This window comes from Lutra lutra, chromosome 7, assembly GCF_902655055.1.
Source record: "Lutra lutra chromosome 7, mLutLut1.2, whole genome shotgun sequence".
In the NCBI taxonomy this organism is placed as follows: Eukaryota; Metazoa; Chordata; class Mammalia; order Carnivora; family Mustelidae; genus Lutra; species Lutra lutra.
The window spans coordinates 78,567,473-78,587,454 of NC_062284.1; the positions used below are offsets into that span (position 1 = coordinate 78,567,473).

The 19,982-nt window shown below is 34.7% G+C and overlaps 1 long non-coding RNA gene across 2 annotated transcripts; it reads left to right on the top strand.

The window, feature by feature from the left end:
* The first annotated feature begins 1,058 nt into the window (after window positions 1-1,058).
* Window positions 1,059-6,783, top strand: LOC125105597 (uncharacterized). 2 transcript variants are annotated; one of them, XR_007128951.1, is made up of 3 exons: window positions 1,059-1,615; window positions 6,241-6,379; window positions 6,661-6,783. It is a non-coding gene; the product is annotated as an uncharacterized LOC125105597 (long non-coding RNA). The 2 variants fall into 2 exon arrangements; XR_007128952.1 differs by lacking the exon at window positions 6,241-6,379.
* The last annotated feature ends 13,199 nt before the right edge of the window (window positions 6,784-19,982 follow it).

A 19,982-nucleotide genomic window follows, 5' to 3' on the forward strand; every position in this document is an offset into this window, starting at 1 on the left:
ATGTTGTCATGTCATTGAGTGCAAAAGCCAATCAGCATCCTATCTTTTTGCAATATAAATTATTTTATTAAATTTTCGATTTTGATTGGATCGAATTGTGGACTTCACTTTCAGTTGTTTGTTTCCTCCCCTAGTATTTAGGTTTATTTCTTTTTCCACCCCCCCACATTTTTTGGTCATTACTAGATCCATTTTGTAGTGGAGAAGGTCCTCTCTAGCCTGTTGATAGGTTACTTCCAGAGGACTGCAAATCAGTATTGTCACGGTTAGGAGAGTCCCCCATGTCGAAGGTTTCTTCATAAGGTTTAAAGACCCGGGGACAAAGTAAGGTTTGAATTAACTCCCTTTCTGTTACCACAGAGGTGTTATGCTTGTTTTTCCCCATAACCTTTGGGAAAAGCATTATGGGAAAAGCATAACCTTTGGGATTCAGATCTTTTGTGGAGATAGAGGATGGGCAGCAGCAGCAATAGCAAAGGCAATCGATAGGGTCCTAATAAGCCATCTACCTTTAGGATCATAGACCTCAACAATTCAAATCTTCGAACAGTAACCAATGTTCAAGTTGTGTCTGCCTTTCCTCCACATGAGTAATCACCCAATGTGCCTGTATGTAGCACAGGATGTAGTCTTTCTCATGAGTGCTTTACAGCATGAGGCCAATACTTGGTTGAGACATAAGTAGTTGGTCACAGATTAGGTCTATCCCCTGATCCTAATGTCAGCCACAGCTTACAATGGAATAAAGACACATGATACAATCTTAAGACACACATCTAAGTAGAGGTTGAGGCACATAATACAGAGCTACTTTTATGTGTGTCCCAATCCTATACCTCTGTCCTTAAATGTCAACTAGTAATTAAACTGACTTAGTTTGGTTAAGTCTGTAATACAGTGCCTGAGTCAGTTTGATCAGCTATAGAAAAATACTATAAACTGGGTAGCTTAAAAAGCAAACATTTCTCACAGTTGGAACATTGAAATCTGGGATCAGAATGCCAGCATCATTGAGCTTTGTGACACTTCTGCCAGGTTATGTCTTCCATGTCCTTCATTCATGCATGCCTGCATAGCAAGATCTTCTGTCTCTTCCTCTTTTTAGAAGAGTATTAATTTCATCACAAGGGCCCCACCCTTGTGACCTAGTCCAATCCTGATTACCTCCCAAGGTCATACCTCCAAATACAATCACACTGGAGATTAGAGTTTCAACATGTGGACTTTGTGGGTCACAAACATGTAATTCATAACACAGAGCCATAACGGAACCCAGCAAATGTAGCACAGACCTGCATAGCTCAAAGAGCAAGCTGGTAGGCAGACAGTAGATCAAATATGTATGCATACCACCAGGCAGCAAAGCCAGTAAGCAAACCAAAGCAAAAGAACAAAGACCCCTGGTGGTGATAGACATCTTACTCATGGTGCCAATGCTTGTGTCTACCCATAAGGAGCCATACAGACCCCAACCCAAAAATAGGGTTCCAATGTCAAGACTGATGATGTCATATCCACATGAAGAGTAGGTGAAAATGTTTATTACTTACCAAATGAAGCTTTCTGGGGACAGCAAGTCAGAGTTCTCAAGGAGATCCAAAAATGGCTTCAGAAGGTGAGGAAAGGGGACTTGTCTGGGGTTTTTACTGTGATTAGTTCTTGGGGCCGGGCTAAGGGTTCCTATACTTAGGCAGATGTTTCAAAGATTTCAAACTTCATCTAGCACCAAAAGAAGGAAACTCAGACTTTCTTATTAGTCTGATCATTTGTGTGGCTGAGGGGAAGAGGAAACGATGAAACTTAAAATCACTCAGAATCAAATAACAAAATATGGAATACTTTCTTGAGTAAGACAACTCCCCACTTACATAATTATAATATGCTTTCCTGGAATTCTCTTTGTGTTCATCCTTCTTGGAGCTTGTTGGGTCTCTTAGATATATACATTCATGTCTTTTATCACATATGGAAAGTTTTTGACTATTATTTGCTCAAACATTTTTTCCCCTGTTCCCAGTCTCCTCTCCTCTGGGACTCCATATACTCATATGTTGCTATACTTGATAGTATTCCATAGTCTCTTAGACTTTGTTCATTTTTCTTCATTCTCTTTTTTCTCTTCAGAGAAGATGATTTAAACAAACTTGTAATCAAGTTTGTTCATTTTTTCTTCTGTTTACTCAAATCTGCTATTTAAAAACCTGTCATGAATATCTCATTTCCATTATTGTACTTTTTAGCTCCAGAATTTCTCGTTGGTTCTTTTTTATAATTTCTATCTCCTGGTTAATATTTTTTTTTTTTTGAGATGTCATTCTTCTGATTTCCTTTAGCTCTTTATCCATGATTTCCTTTAACTCTTAGAGCATACTTAAAATACTTGATGCAGTCTTTGTCTGGTAAACCCACTGTCTGTGCTTCCTCAACAACAGTTTTTGTTAATCTCTCCTATAAATTAGCCATACTTTCTTATTAGAATATGCATACTTTACAATTTTTTGTTGAAAACAGCATTTTGAATATTGTAATATTCTAACTCTGGAAATCAGCTTCTTCTTTCTCCTCAGTGTTCTTTTTTGTTGCTTGTTGTGATTGTAGTAGCTTGTTTAGTGAATTTTCTAAACTATTTTGTAGTCTGTATTCATTGTAATGTTTTGACATTCAACTTTCTGTGGTCAGCTCGTGTTTTGGAAAGAGATTCTCTTGAATGCTAGGAATCAAAATTTACTTTAAAAAAAAAAAGTTAAAAAAATCCTCTTCTAGGTTTTGAAGATTGGTTCTGTATTGGAATATCTTTCACTGCTTAGCCAGACCATTTACAAGTCAACCTTAGCCTTCACTTCCTGCTTGTACTGAACCAACAGATCTACCAAAAGTAGAAGTCTTAAGGGTATAATTTTTGTATGTTTATTACTGCTTGATTTTCTTCTGCTTTTCTCATGTTTTTCGTCTCTTTGTCTAACTGGCCTGCTTTATATTTCAACTATTTGTAAAAAAAAAAAAAAGTATCATATTTAAATTCACAAAAGATTTTTCTTTTGTTCTATTCATTATTTTTTTTTTCCTTTCTCATAGCACCTTGCTCTTCCTTATGATGATTTTATTTATTATTTCCATAAGGTGTCATTCTACTGCTTATATTTTCTCTTTATTTTCTTTTTTCCTCTTTGATTGCTTGTTGGCCCTGAGGGTTATTTTATATTCATAAAAATCTACTAAGGACAAATATTTTATTTTTAAGAATTAATATTTAATTTATTCATGTTATTATTTTAATTTATTTAAGTTTTAAATACATTTTATAAATCAATTATAAATTTAGAAGTCTTTGAACAACATATGTTCAATTTCAAAGGAAATTAATTGTAAACTTTAAATTGCATTTATACATGTCATATATTTAATTTCCTTCTAAATTACTTCAATTGTCTGATTAAAACAAAACCTTCCTGTGTATTTAAATGATTTATAAATCTAATAAAGTAAACTTATGAATATGATTAATCGAAAGTTCTCTCAGAATTTAACACTGAGTATATGCTTAATAAGATTACATCTCTAAATCAAACAACTAAATCAATTATTTAATAGTAATTAGAAGACTGTCACTCTAATAGGCCAAATACTCTTAAAGATAAGTGCATAAAATACCATAAATGTAGGTACAAATCCAAGTGGCCTAGGAAACTCATTCCCTTTTTCCTTTACATACTTTGCTGAATATAAAGTTCAGCAGATTTTAAGTAGCACAATAGAAAAACATATAGTTCTCCAGATGCGCCACTTTTCCAACAAAGATATACCCTCCCTCAAGAAGCTTTTATTGTTATATAGTCAAGGAGGTGATCCCTACCTTTTTCTATCTCCCTCATGATTATGCACAGAAACGTAGAAATGGACCCCCTCTATTGCCTCTCTTACATACTGTCTTTCTCTGATGACCCTACACAAGCTTTTCTGTGGGATAATGAGAACTCAAAAAATTATATGCACTGTATTACAGAGTTCTGTGCCTGAAATTTACTCCAATAAACCTTGTTGGCTTTAATAATAATGTCAATACAATTTCTCTACTAACAGAAATATATACTTACCATGATTTTATATATGAGGAAGACAGTTCTCACTTCATCGAAATAATTTACTATTTTATAGCTGCTTTGTTTGAAGCTTCAAAATTTTGCCAGCACTTGGTCTTGGATATTATAAAATCAGTGTCCCTGCATTTGTTAGGGAATTTCACATTCACAAACACCAAATTCTTTGGTCAGTACCTATTAAACGTTTATAAGAATAATGAAAGAGTATTCTTGTCATAAGGAAAATTATGGTTAAAGTAGACTTAACCAACATAAAAGAGGTCAATGTCTTCTAAGGAGAAGAATGTAGTTTGAGTTGTGGTAAAATTATCAGATCATCCTATATTTCTGGTAATCTTGAAAGAGGAAGGTAGAGGATGCTCAAAATGGTGGAAATATCAGAAGAAAAAGATAATTTGGCAGTAACAGATTTATGAATGTTTTTAGAACTAACTCACTTAAAAACACAACTATAGCAATGTGGAGAGAACTTTGTGAAATTTAAAATAATAGGTTTATTATATCAAGTCCTTCTGTATTAATAGTAATTAACCATCTGCAGCTTTCATATCACAAGCAGAAACTCATGATAATTCTCTGTTCACTAAGGCATGCAAAAGCTATTATTTACTCATTAGCACATTAGTTTAGTATTGTTCCTTTAATTACCAAATTTTGAGATATAAAGTAATACAAGTTTTCTTTCAGTTTAACTTACAAAATATAGAATATGTATTTGCTCTTATGTTGTCAATGAATATATATCCCCTGATTATTTTTAAATTTTATGTCTAGAGAGAATTAAATGTTGACTACTCAAGTTTTCCTGCTAGGAGAAAATAGATTTCCCGTCAATGCTTGGGTGACATCACATACTCCAGAATACACAATAAAAATGCATTTATTTCATATCTGAGATGTCTGGCACAGATATTTCTGAAAGGCAGAAAGCATGTAAAATGTAGAAACGCCTAGAAAAGTGCTAAACACTGTAATCCAACCTGTCATAACTGTATTGCTGTTTAAAGATATTGCCTGAAAAGAACATTTAGAAAACTCTTGGGTTGCTAAATCAAAATACTTCACTTTTCTCAGTACCCAATCAAATCAGTATAATTTCAGTCCTAAATACAGTGCTGTATATATAGAAGTGGGGGTGTGGGAGCTGATTTTTTTCTGATTTTTATTTATTTGTACTTCTTCTTTTAGAAAATTTACTTCTCTATTAGATAAAAAGAATAGGGAAGACATGTTTAAGGATGTCACCCAGCTCAATTTTATAATTCATCCCTATTTAAAAAAAAAAAAAACCTCACTGCACAATTTGTAGGGCCCAGTATAATATAAAAATGCAGTACTCCTTTTCAAAATGATTAACAATTTCAAGATGGTATCAATCCAGGCACAGGGTCTTCCTACGCTTGGAGACTGTTGTAAATGCACAAATCACATATCCTGCTTGTACATAAATAGAATTGTATGGATTATGAAGTTTAATATTCTCAATTTACAAATGAGGAAGCGTAAACCCAGAGATGGTAATGGCTGACCCATGATTACAGAAAATATGAAGATGTGAAATATCCTAGGTTCCAACATTCAAAATAAATCTTGTATTCCTTTTTCTTAAAATATATGTGAAAACATCTCCTATGTTAAATAAATTTTGTAAGTAGAGACAGAATAAGAAAAAAAAACCAAAGGGTTTTCAAAGATTATTGATATCTAAAATATATAATAGCATTATTAACTATTCACCTATTGTATAGTGTGGTAGTTGAACAACAACATGAATATACTTAATGCCAATGAAATGTAAACTCAAAAATGGTTAAAATGATAAATTTTACATTCTGTAAATTTTGCCATGATTAAGAAGAATAGTCTGTGTAACAGTTAAATTTATGTGTCAACTTGAGTAGGCTCAGGAATGCCTAGATTAACTGGTAAAACATTTTTCTTCTTGTGTCTGTGGGGGTGTTTTTGAAAGAGATTAGCATTTTAATTGGTAGACTGAGTAAAGAAGAGTACCCTCACCAATGAAGGTGGGCATCAACCAATCTCTTGGTCTGAATAAAACAAAATGGTGGAGGAAGGACAAATTTGCTCTTCTGAACTGGAACACTGATTTTCTCCTGCCCTTAGGCCTCCTGGTTCTCAGGCCTTCAGACTCAAACTAGGATTTATTTATACCATTGACTGCCCTGATTTTCAGACCTTAGAGTGTGGGCTAAAACTACACCACCAGTTTCCTGGGTCTCTGGATTAAGGATGGCAGATTGTGAAACCTCCATAATCATGTGAGCCAATCCCTCATAAAAACTCTTTTTCTGTATTTCTCTATACATCCTATTTGTTCTGGTTTGGTTTTTTTTGTTTTGTTTTGTTTTGAGAATCTTCTGAGATCAATTTATAATAATGAAGATGATATCAATTTTTAAGACAATTTAACCCCCCATTTCAGTCTTAAAAAATTGTCTATCACTTCCTGTATCTGTTGGTGGTCATAACAAGTAAAGCATACTTACCTAAATTATATGAACTTTCCCATCTCCATGTCTTTGCTTGATCTGTTTTTCAGACTGAAATACTCTTCTTTTCTGACATGTCATTTTTTTTGCCCTGATTCAGGAAGCCAACTTTTTCCCTCTTCACAAATACACATACTCTGTTATCTCAGCTTTTGAAATCCAGCTTATGCATCGAAAACCAAGTAAAAGGTAATTTCCAAGAAGTGTTCCTTATGTTCAACAATAAACAAATATTCCACTTCTGCAGTCATAATTTCATTGTTTTTCTCTTAGTCTGCAATGAATTACAATTAGTTATATGCATATCTGTCTCATTACCTCAAATTGCCTTAAAATCAGAAAACTCAGCAAATATTTTATAATAATATTTGCCTTTGATTCCTCATAATAAATAACATTTTTTTAAAAAGCACTCTAACTTTGACTTACCTTCTAAAACTTAAATGATAAACTGTACCTCTCATGAATTTACAGGGCTATATAACTCATATGAAACTGCAAATCATCTGTTTATTTAATATTTCAAAACATTAAAATTTCATATTTGCTTATTAAAGTTATAGAAAAAGAGAAAACAAAGTATCAAGTCTTCTCTTATACCCATGAGGATGCACTACGAATACCATACTTTCTATGTGTGTTAGATTTCTATCAGAATATTTGTTGTTTAAGTACTAGAGAAAGATTTAAGTTTTCTCTAATTTTTCTTTAATTAACTTCAACTTAGAATTAGTTTTAATACCTTTTCTACAAACTTGAGTGCAAAATTCTGAGAGGCATTTTTCCAATGCATCCTTATGCAAACCGATGTTACTTTATCCTTATAATCCGCTACACAAATGAGCATAGCATTATTATATCATGCCAGCCTGGTCTTTCCTTTTAATTCTTTTGGAAAATTGAGCCTGTTCTACTAAGTCTGAAGAAAAAACTGTATAACTCCCCCTGAACTAATTCCTTAATAATAAAATTCCCACTTGATTACATTCCAGTTGAGATCTATTTCACTAAGGCTAAAAATATTAAGTCTAAAGACCAAGTTAAAATAGTTACCTTGTTATACCAGATACAATATTGACTTATAAAAACAAGAAAACTTGACATCAAGGTCACTTAGTCCTACATTGATGAGATTTTGAAGAAATATAGGTTTCCTGTTTTAAATGATTTACATTATTTCCTAATTTTAGCAACTGGTGACTGAGAATTAATTGACTTTTATAAAGTCCTTCAGGAGTATTAATTTAACTTAGTGCAATTCCAAGTTAATGAAGTACGAGCAGTATGCATCTCATTTTTAATTTATATTTAGTCCTTAAAACTGAAATAATTTTAATTAACATTTTTCTGGAAATGAAACTTAGTTGCTTTTAGCTTACTAAAGTCTGATACAGATTCCAATCTAATATTAAAATTAGTCATTCTCACATGGAAGAAGTAGATTTTATCTAGGATTTGGGAAATTAAAATAATTTAGAATTAGAAACTCTTGATGTATGTATATTTAAATAGCTTTACTTTGTGCTTATTATAAATATAAGTGCATGCATATTTCTATAGGAATAAGATTATATCCAAAAACATAAAGTGGAGGAAAAAAACTTATCCCAAATATTCCATTTCTAGAATTTTTTTTTTGTATTTAAACATTGTTATGTCCTTTAAGTATGATATGTGTATGTGTGTACTAGAATTTCTAAGGACTGAAAAGGCAAAAAATCTCTTATTATGACTGGAAAGCTGTCCATTTACAACTGTAATTGAGTTGAAATTTGAATTAAAAATGCTAATAGTTTCTAATTTCAAATATTAAAATCATGGCTAGTTTATTATGATAGGCAATATGGAGAACTGGTCAAGATCATAGTCAATATCAATACATCTCAAATCATTGGGTTAAAGAGGAACTTTTAAATTTTTAAAAAAATTTTTTAAAGTAATCTCTATGCTCAACATTGGGCTCAAACACATGACCCCAATATCAAGAGTTGTATGCTCTACTGACTGAACCAGGTGGGCACCCCAGAATTTTGATTTTTTTAATTCTTTTAATTTTTAATTGTTTGGAATATTACTCAACCATCAGAAAGGATGAATATCCAACCTTTGCATCAACATGGATGGGACTGTAGGAGATTATGCTAAATGAAATAAGTCAAACAGAGAAAGTCAATTATCATAGTTTCACTTATTTGTGGAACATAAGGAATAGCATGAAGGACATTACGAGAAGGAAGGGAAAAATGAAGAGGGAGAAAGTGGAGTGGGAGACAAACCATAGGAAACTATGGACTCTGGGAAACAGAGAGTTTTAGAAGGGAGGGGGCTGGGAGAATGGGTGAGCCTGTGATGTATTAAGGAGGGCATGGATTGCATGGAGCACTGGGTGTTATATGCAAACAATGAATCATGGAACACTACATCAAAACTTAATGATGTACTGTATGGGACTAACATAACACAATAAAAAATTGTTTATTGAAGTATAGTTGAAAATATTACTAATTTCAGGTGTACAACATAGTGACTCTACATCTATATACATTATACTATGCTCACCACAGTGTAGCTACCATCAGTCGCCATATAACACTATTACAATACCATTGACTATTCCCTATAATGCACCTTTTATTCCCATGACTTACTCATTCCATAACTGGAAGACAGTATCTCCTAATCTCCTTCACCCATTTTTGCTCACACCACTCCCCCAACTCCTCCCCAATAGCAACCATCAGTTAGTTCTTTGTATTTATGGATCTGTTCCTGTTTTTTGTTTGCTCGTTCATTTGTTTTATTTTCTTTTTTAGATTCACATATAAGTGAGATCCTATGATGTTTGTCTTTCTCTGTCTGACTCATTTCATTTAGCATATTACTCCCTAGGTCCACCCATGTTGTCACAAATGACAAGATCTCAAATCTTTTTTATGGCTAAATAATGGGCTCTATCTTGTTCCATTAAAAAGATAAACATTTGAGTAAACAATTTGGTAACTACTGGATAGCCATTTGGAAAAACAAATTTTTTTTTTAAGATTTTGTTTATTTATTTGACAGAGAGAGAGAGAGAGAGAGATCACAAATAGGCAGAGAGAATGGAAGGGAAGCAGGCTCCCCACCTAGCAGAGAGCCCGATGTGGGGCTTGATCCCAGGACCCTGGGATCATGACCTGAGCCGAAGGCAGAGGCTTTAACCCACTGAGCCAGCCAGGTGCCCTGGAAAAACAAATTTTGATCCACATATTATATACCAAGAATTCCACACAGAGTCCCCCCACAAAAAAAAGTAAAATAAATACAAAAAAATTATATAATTATTAAAAGAAAATATGGACAACTTCCTTTAAAACCTGGAAGTAGATATGGTCTCTCTAGGCCACAAAGGCCAAAAGGCATTAAGAGAAAAAGAAAATTAATTTGACTAGCTAAAATAAAAATTTCTATTTTACCAAAACCATGAAATATTAATATATCAAAAGCTATATGACTAGCTTGGAAATGATGTTTGTTAGTTATATCACAAAGATCTAGAAATGCAGAACAAAATAGCCCAATACAAAAATACATGATATATATCAATATACATCTCTAATAAAATGACTTATCCATGCAAGCTTTATTAGTAGGAACTAAAATCATTAGAAGAATGGTTCATGTGGAACTGGGTGCTCATATGAAGAACCTAACAACAAAAGGAAGGATTATGTTGACCCTACATGGAATCACTTTTTAATCCTTATTATTATTGATGGTAAAACAATAATATAGGGTGATTATCCTCATGTCTACTATACAAGGTGAACTGTACAACATCATTAATTATGTAATGTTCCCAAAATAATTTCACTCAAATTTAACCAACTCTTAGATATAATTTCCTGCTTCAAGAAATAGTAGGAGTTTAGGGGATATGTTAAATGACCCCAGGAGGAAAGTATCAAAAAAATAAAATTGGGACATTCTATAAGTCTGGTCTCCATAGTAAATAGTAATAAAGTAAAAATAAGGGGCGCTTGGGTGGCTCAGTGGGTTAAGCCGCTGCCTTCGGCTCAGGTCATGATCTCAGAGTCCTGGGATCGAGCCCCGCATCGGGCTCTCTGCTCGGCAGGGAGCCTGCTTCCTCCTCTCTCTCTGCCTGCCTCTCTGCCTACTTGTGATCTCTCTGTCAAATAAATAAATAAAATCTTTAAAAAAAAAAAGTAAAAATAAGTAAATAGTAATAGTAAGAGTAAATAGTAATAAAGAACTTTTATAAATTAAAAGAGACCTAAATGATGAAGTTTTAGAATATAAATGAGATTTGGTGGGGTAAGGACCAGAGTCGATGACCAAGAAAGAATTTTTGAGACATCTCTGTTGCAAAATTGTGGTTTATTAAAGCATAAGGACAGGACCCATGGGCAGAAAAGGCTGCTGCCCCAAGGCTGTGAGGAGTGTTCCTATATACTTGTAAATTGGGAGGGGGTTAGGGATTGTGTAAGTCTCTAAGGAATTTTGGAAGCAAGGTTTCCAGGACCTTGAGGGGCTAGCTATTGTTGGGAAAAAGGTTATCATTAATGGTAATAAAACCTTTGTCCTGAGACCTTTAGATGTGTATCAGTGGGCCAAATGTTTGGGAATGATTGTCAACAGTGTCTTGGAGGGTTTAGAGATAAAGTTTCCAAATGAATTGTTAAAGTAGACTTACAGGATCCTGGTAGGGGGTAGGGGGTTGGTCAGGCTAGGAATGCCCTTTGCCCTTAGCAAAGCCTCCAGGTAGAGGTAGTTGAGTCCCTAGAGGAAATGTCACTGCCTTTTTTAAGGGCTTGTCAGTGGGTAAGGAAATTTAATAATTTTCCTTCTGCCTCTGTTTCCCACATCACAAAGGATATATCAACCAGGCACAAGGTACATTGCTAGACTGGTTAAATGTACTATAAAGGACATTTGAGAGAGAACTAGATAACTTCTAGATGTATGAGGGAATTATTGTTAATTAGGTGTGATTATATCATTTTGTCTAAGAAGGAAATGGTTCTACATTTTGAAAAATAAATGCTAAAATATCTAAGGATAAGATGTTCTAATATTTGTGATCACTTTAAAATACTTAAATTAAGGAAAATAATAATAATAATGCTGGTGAAGCCAGACTGTTTTCAAATTGTGATCTTGGCCCTTTTGTACCTGTGTGGCTTCAAGTACGTTGTTGAAAAATTCTGTTACTCTTGTCCTCATCTTTGTAATGGGTATGATAATATTACTCCCTATCTCAAGCTTATTTTGATTAAGTAATTGCATAAATGTAAAATATTGAAAAACAGTGATCCATAGGAAGCAATATATAACTACTGGCTATTAGTATGTCATAGCACTCATCATTTTGAAGAAAGGTGCTAGGTTTAACGAAAAGCATGAAATCAGCCCTAATACCTTCCTTGCTAAAACATAACACAGAGGCCCCTGGCTGGGAAGGGCATAGGCCTTTGGAATGCCCCTGCCTGCCAGACCACTCTGCTGTTGGAATGGGAATGCCAAGGGAATTTGCCTTCCCAAAGCTTTCTTAGCCCAAACAGCTACCTTATGATTTAAGAGATAGACACATTGTCCCTTAGGCTGTTTAGTAGAACTTCAGATTAGCATATAATATCTTTCCTATAAACAGATCCTCCCAGTTTCAGTAAGATCCCTTGTCACACATCACTGGCTTGAGAAACAGTGATAAGGATTTTTGATTATACTGAAGGACTAATAAAAGTGGGAGCAAAAAAGAGCAAAGGGTCTTCATCTCTGAGAGTTGAGCCCCTTGCCTTCTCTTTCACAGCCAAGTTTGGAGTAATCTTTCGTCCATCCATACCGGGATGGCTGGTCATTCCTGGCAGAAAGGTTTTATTTATTTATTTATTTATTTATTTATTTATTTATTTTGGAGAGAGGGAGAGACAAACAGAGAAAGAAAGAGGGCAAGGAAGGGGAAGAGGAAGGGGAGAAGCAGACTCCCCACTGAGCAGGGAGCCAGATGTGGGGCTGGATCCCAGGACCCTGGGATCATGACCTGAGGGGTAAACAGACGCTTATCTGCTGAGCCACCCAGGCGCTCTAAGGACAGGGTTTTTGTCACTAAGTTTGCTGTGTGTCCATTTACTGAAAATAGGATGAATAAATTGTTACTGACCCATTTCGTATATACCTAGGCAATAAATAAGTTCCTGTTTAGAGCACAGGATTGGGTGCTTTAAATTCTCTTGTCAGACATTATCTGCTGGTATGGCTAGAAAGGGACGGTATTATCTATCAACAGGGATTTCCTGTCTACTCAATTTACAAATTACTATACTTCTACAACAGGTTCAGCACTACCACAAAGGGGCGTATATTTTTTTTGTGGGCTTCAAAGATTGAGTTTTCTGTCTTCTTCTTCTTCTTCTTTTTTTTTTTTTTAGTGTAAGCCATCAATGAAGTGAGAATTCAGCTTAATGAATGGCCCTTTAAACCATAAACTTTTGGATTGCTATGCCAGTATACAACTTCTTTACTCCGTCATCTTCACTACTGCTAGATCTTGCTTTACAAAGCCACATGGTTTTCCCTCTTTGCTACCAAAGGAAACAAAATGTTGATTGTTGGATCCGCAGGCTCTGGGAATGCAGGAGGAACAATAGAAATGACCACCAGCCGGTAATCTTCCAGCCTTCCCTCCCCTCCCCCCCCCACCACCCCTTCCTTAACCCCTGACTCTCCCGCCAAAAAGATGTATGCTCAGGTCACATCTCCATAGGTAACCCAATACCTATGCAGGAAACAGAAGTATCAGGACCCCCCACCCCATACTCTCTGATCACCAATACCCTACCATATATGGATGTGAGCCCATGCCCTGCCTTGGCCCAATAAAAGACTCCACCCCTGCCAACTCCTTACCAGCACGACTTCCCTGACTCCACTTTCCAAAGTCGCAGAACCTCGCCTGAGGGTGCCCACCTCTTACTGGTGCGACTTTCCTGGCTCCCCTTCTCCTGAGCCCTGAAACTTCACTGGAGATGCCTTTAATAAATCTTGCCTTGCGCCCAACTTGAATGGTGTTGAGTTTACCTCACCTCCGAAACTTTACATTGATGCATAATTGTTCTTTGATTGTTACAAGTGTGTTACAAATGTTGAAAGCAATCTATGTGATGGAGACATTCTATTCTCTCTGATTTGTATAATCTGTAGTTCTACTCCCTCCATATCAGAGCAGTGATGCTTTTCTTATTATCTTTTATGAATTTCCCCCAATTTTCATGGCTTTATCCAGAAGAGAATGTATATGTTGTACTCTACAAGTTTTGTTAATTCATTTTGTTCCAAATTATTTGATATGTGCATATTTCTCAATATTTAAAACATAAAGTTTGGACTCTGTCCATTGGTTAATGACAATTTCTTTACGATTTATGTATTTATTTATTTGCCTTTTATTTTGGACAGTGTATAATACAGTAGTTTTATTTTGTTTTGTTCTTTAACTTAGCCTTATGCCACCATTTTTTTCGAGTAATGATCTGATCTAGTAGAGATCTTTAAATAAATAATCTAAAATTTTGCCCTTATCACCTTTGGAATATCCCAACAAGAAAAGTTTAAATAAATCAATGTTATGACAATCTTGATTAGTCATGTTCTATAAAAAGTATCTAAATGCTACCAACATTTATAATGCTTAAATCTTACCAAGCATAAGATAGCATAGATAAAAAGTATCTAAATGCTTACCAAGATTGAAGAGCCAACCAGGAGTGATATTAAAAGGATGGCAGAGTAGGAAGTCCAGGTTTTTGTTTCCCCAAAGAAATATGAATTTACCAATATACAGACCAAAAGGCCTTTAAGAGAATTCCAGAATACAGGTATAACACGCTAGGCAAGCACAAATCAAGAAAAACTACATTGAAATGTGTAAGAAAAGTAATTTCATTTTACTCATATCAGCCCCTCCCCTAAGCCAGCACAGTGCAGTGCCAAAAGGGAGTGCCCAGGTGTTCATTTCTTGGTTTGGAGGAAAGAGAATAAAGATTAAACCTGAAAAACATGAGTTACCAGAATACAGCCCTTTGCATAGTACTTCAAGAATCAGAGAAGGGGAGGAGAGGGGAGGGGAGGAGAGGGGAGGGGAGGGGAAGGAAAAGTAGGAGAGGGAAGGGGAGGAAAGGGGAGGGAAGAGATAAGAAAATCCTCTCTGCTCTTCCCAGAGAACTGGGAGGAGGGAGAAGACTGCACATCCAAGTGCTGAAAGAAAAACTCTGCCAAGAAAACTGTATCTGGCAAAACTACATTTCTAAAATGAAGGAGAAATAAAGACTGTCAGACAAAAGTTGAAAGAATTCATGATTTGCTTTACAGGAAATGTCAAAGGAGTCACACAAGTTGAAAACAAAAAGGACGCTAAAAAGAAAAACAAAAGCACATGAAAATACAAAAGTTGTTGTTAAAGTTAATATATTGACAAATACAAATTACTTTATTGTACTGTAATTTGACCAACAACATAAAGTATATTGGGAGGAGTGAAAGTGTAGAGTATTTCTACATTATTACAATTAAGTTGGTATCAGCTTGTAAAAGATTGTCATAACTATAAGATGTTTGCCCAGTGTGGGGCTTGAATTCACCATTCTGAGATTAAAACCTGAGCTGAGATCAAAAGTCAGATTCTTAACCGACTGAGCCACCCAGGCATCCCTATAAGATGTTTTTTATAAGCCCTACGGTAATTCCAAAGAAAATAGCTATTGAAGATACACAAAGAAAAAGAGAGGAAAGAAAGAGAGAGAGAGAAGAGGGACAAAAGAGCTGTAGAAGAGATTTAAAAATTAAGCAAAATGGCACTATTGAGTTTTTACCTACCAATGTAAATGGATTAAACTCCCCAATCAAAAGAGATAGAATCACTAAATGGATTTAAAAAATAAGATCCAACTATATGCTATCTACAAATATCTCACTTGAGACTTAAGGACACACAGAGGCTGAATATGAAGGGATAGGAAAAGATATTCCAGGCAAATGGTGACCAAAAGAACACATGGATAACTATATCTATACCAGACAAAATAGACTTTGTAAAAAACTGTCAAAAAAGAGAAAGATCATTACATAACTATAAAAAGATCAATTTAATAGGAATATTTAATAATTATAAATTTATATGCCTCCAATATCACAGCACCCAAATATATTAAGCAAGCATTGACATAACTGAAGAGAGAAATAAATCACAGTACAATAATAGTAAGAGATTTTAATACCTCCCTTTTAATAATGAGTAGAACATTCACATAGATGATAAAGAAGCAGCAGATTTAAACAATACTACAGACATACAGATTATTCCACTACAACAACAGAACATTCTTCTGAAGCACACATAGAACATTTTCCAGTATAGATCATATAAGTTACAAAACAATTCTTAAACATTCTAAAAGATTTAAATTATACCAAATGTATTTCCAAAAACAACTAAGGGAAACACAAAATTATTGGCAGAAGGTAAACTAGAAAATTCACAAATGTGGAATAAACAAAATCTCCTTCAATAATTGATAGAATAAAAATTAATTTGAAGGGAAATTAGAAAATATCTTGAGACGAACAAAAATAAAACAACCTACCAAAACTTACAAGATACTACAAAAGCAGTACTAACAGGGAGACTTATAGGGATAAGTTCCTATATTTTAAAAAAGGAAGATTTCAAAAACAAGCAAACAACAACCAAAAAAAAAAAAAATCTAAAACAAAAATTGGCTGAAGGACCTAACAAATATTAGAAAAGAAACAAACAAAATAGAAAAGAGAAAACAATAGAAAAAATTCAACAAGACTAAGCTGAGCTTGGAAAAAAATCAACAAAATTGAAAAAATATTAGCTAGACTAAGGAAAGAGACAGAAGATGGAAATATCATAATAAATGAAAGGGGAGATGTACAAATGATGCCACATAAATAAAAAAGGATTATGAGACTAATGCTAACAATTACCCACCAATAAAGGATAACCTATAAAAATGGATACAGTCCTAGAAACTTATAACCTACCAAGACAGAATCACAAAGAAATAGAAAATCTAAACAGATCAATAAAGAATAAAGAGACCGAAGCAGTGACCCAAAATTTTCAACAAAGAGAAGTCCAGAATCAGAGGACTCCCATAGGTGAATTCTACTAAACACTGAAAGAAGCATTAGTACCAATCCTAAAACCTTTCCAAAAGGATTGAAGAGGATGGGACACTTCCAAACTCATTCTATGAGGCCAACATTATCTTGATATCGAAGTCAGGAAAACTATAGGTTTTTATCTCCGAGGAATATAGATACAAAAATCTTCAACAAAATACTAGCAACCCACATTTAACAGCATATTAAAGGATCATATACCATGATTAAGTGAGATGTATTTGTGAGAGGCAAGGTTTTAAATGTGTGAAAATAAATTCTAGTCATAGACCAAGTTAATAGAATGAAGGATAAAAGTCAAATGATCATATCAATAGGGTGCCTGGGTGGCTAGGTTGGTTAAGCATCTGCATTCGGCTCAGGTCATGATCCCAGGATCCTGGGACAGAACTGCCACATCTGCCTCCCTGCTCTGTGGGGAGCCTGCTTCTCCCTCTCCCTCTCTGCGGCTCCCCCTGCTTGTGCTCTCTCTCTCTCTCTCTCTCTGTCAAATCAATCAATCAGTCTTTTTTAAAAAAATGATCATATCAATAGATACAGGGAAGAAAAATTGACAACACGTGGGCAAAAGAGAGTTTCTTCAACTGTCACATTGGGAAAACTGGATATCTACTTGCAAAAGAATTGAATTAGATCCTGTCTTATACCACACACAAAACAATCAACTCAAAATGTATTAAAGACTTAAAAGCATAGATACGTAGGACTATATCCAACTAAATCTGTATAGCAAGGGAAATAACAAGAGTATAAAAGGAACCTATGGAATGTGAGAAAATATTTGCAAACTTATGTCTGATAAGGCATTAATATCCAAAAAGATATAAGGAACTCCTATACTTCCATAGCAAACAAAACAAAATAAAATGAAACCCATGTAACAAGAAAACCTAATTTAAAGATGGGCAAAGTTCTTCAATAGACCTTACTCCAAAGAAGACTTCTCAATGGCCAGTAGATGTTTGGAAAATAGTCAAAATTACCAACTGTAAGTGAGATTAAAACCACAATGAAATATCATCTCACATCTGTTAGGATGGATATTATTTAAACACACACACACAGAGAACAAATCTTTTTTTTTTTTTTAAAGATTTTATTTATCTATTTGACAGAGAGAGATCACAAGTAGACAGAGAGGCGGCAGAGAGAGAGAGAGAGAGAGAGAGAGGGAAGCAGGCTCCCCGCTGAGCAGAGAGCCCCATGCGGGCCTCGATCCCAGGACCCTGAGATCATGACCTGAGCCGAAGGCAGCGGCTTAACCCATGAGCCACCCAGGCGCCCTAGAGAACAAATCTTGATTATGATGTAGAGAAATCAAAATTCTTATGCACTGTAAGTAGGAAAGTAAAATGGTACAATCACAATAGAGAACTATATGAAAGTTATTCAAAATTGAAAATAGAACTACTATATGATCTAAAATTTTCCTTTTGTGTATTTATCCAAAAGAATTGAAATCAGGCCCTTAAAGAGATTCTGACATTTCATGTTCATTGCAGCATCATTCACATTAGCCAGAAGGGAAACAACTTAACTGTCCATCAAGGGATGAAGAGATTTTAAAAAATAAATAAAAGTGATATATACATACAATGGAATGTTATCTAGCCATAAAAATGAATACTATTCTGTCTTATGCTACAAAATGGATGAACATTGAGGCTATTACACTAAGTGAAGTAGGCAGTCATAGAATTAACACTACAAAATCTCCCTTGGATTAGGTATATAAATTATTCAAACTCTTAGAAACAAAGTATAATAATAGTTGCAAGGCACTGGGTTGGGGAGCAGGAAACAGGGTGTTACTACTTGATAGATACAGAATTTTAGTTATGCTGTTGGAGGAAGTTATAGAGACATGCTCTTCAACATCGTGCTTATAGTTAACAATACTGTACTGCACACTTAAAAATTTGTTAACAGGGTAGATCTCATGTTACATGTTTTTTATAATTATAAAAAATAAAAGAGAGAAACAGGAAAGTGTTGGTCATGATAAGTTGCTTTCTTTTTCAGTTTCCTTCTGTTCACTAGCAATACAGAACTTCACACATAATGCCTTTGCAAATTTGCTAAATCATCCAAATGTGGAACTAAAATGAGCTAGGTTCTAAGAAATAATAAACAGTAGATCAACACTATTACATTTTTAAAAGCTGGGCTCCTTCAACATGTACTGGCCTTTTTCCATGCAAATACTGATAATATTATTTACCTAAATTAATGTCAGAAGGCCTCCTCAAAAACTGAGTGTATTTTTTTTTCTAATGCCTTAACATAATATCAAGGAGAGGAAAATTAAAAATGAAATTAATATATTCAAACATGGGTATATTTGGGGCACTGTGGTTTAATCTATGTGTAATACTTTTTAATTCTTTTTTTAAAAAGATTTTTCATTTATTCATTTGACAGAGAGAGATATCACAAGTAGGCAGAGAGGCAAGAGAGAGGAGGAAGCAGGCTCCCTGCTGAGCAGACAGCCCGATGCGGGGCTTGATCCCAAGACCCTGGGATCATGACCTGAGTCGAAGGCAGAGGCTTTAACCAACTGAGCCACCCAGGCTCTTTTTAATTCTTAAGTGCCTTATTCTTTCGTGCTTATCATTGAAAACATGAACAATCATGTGAAATCTTCTGCAAGTTTTATGTAGGTTTTAAATAAAGAACGACTGAAAAGGCCTGCCCATCCTCTACTGAAAATCCACATGTTTAGTATAAAGTTCCCCAAGGAAATGGAGCTGGTATGCCTTTTTCATTTCTCAACATCTAAAAATGTGGGCAAAGAACAAACATTCAATATGCTTGTAAAATTAAATATTAAATTCTGCACTAGAATGAAATAAAGCAGGGAAACAGGGAGGGAAGAGGGATGAAGGATGAAGAATCTGAAAAGAATAGGAAATATACACTCAGCAGGTATGTACATAAATGTACACTCAGTAGATTCAGATCAACATGTGAATCCCATGCTTTCCCTGAAACTTAAGTAGAGTCTCTTTTTACTATGGCTGATCCAGAATTCACTGGAGAATTTGATATCAGACATTCACCTTAACAAATTCTTAAGTATAGATGGCTTAGCTTTATTTAGAAAACCCTGAACAGGGGTGCCTGGGTGGCTCAGCGGGTTAAGCCTCTGCCTTCGCCTCAGGTCATG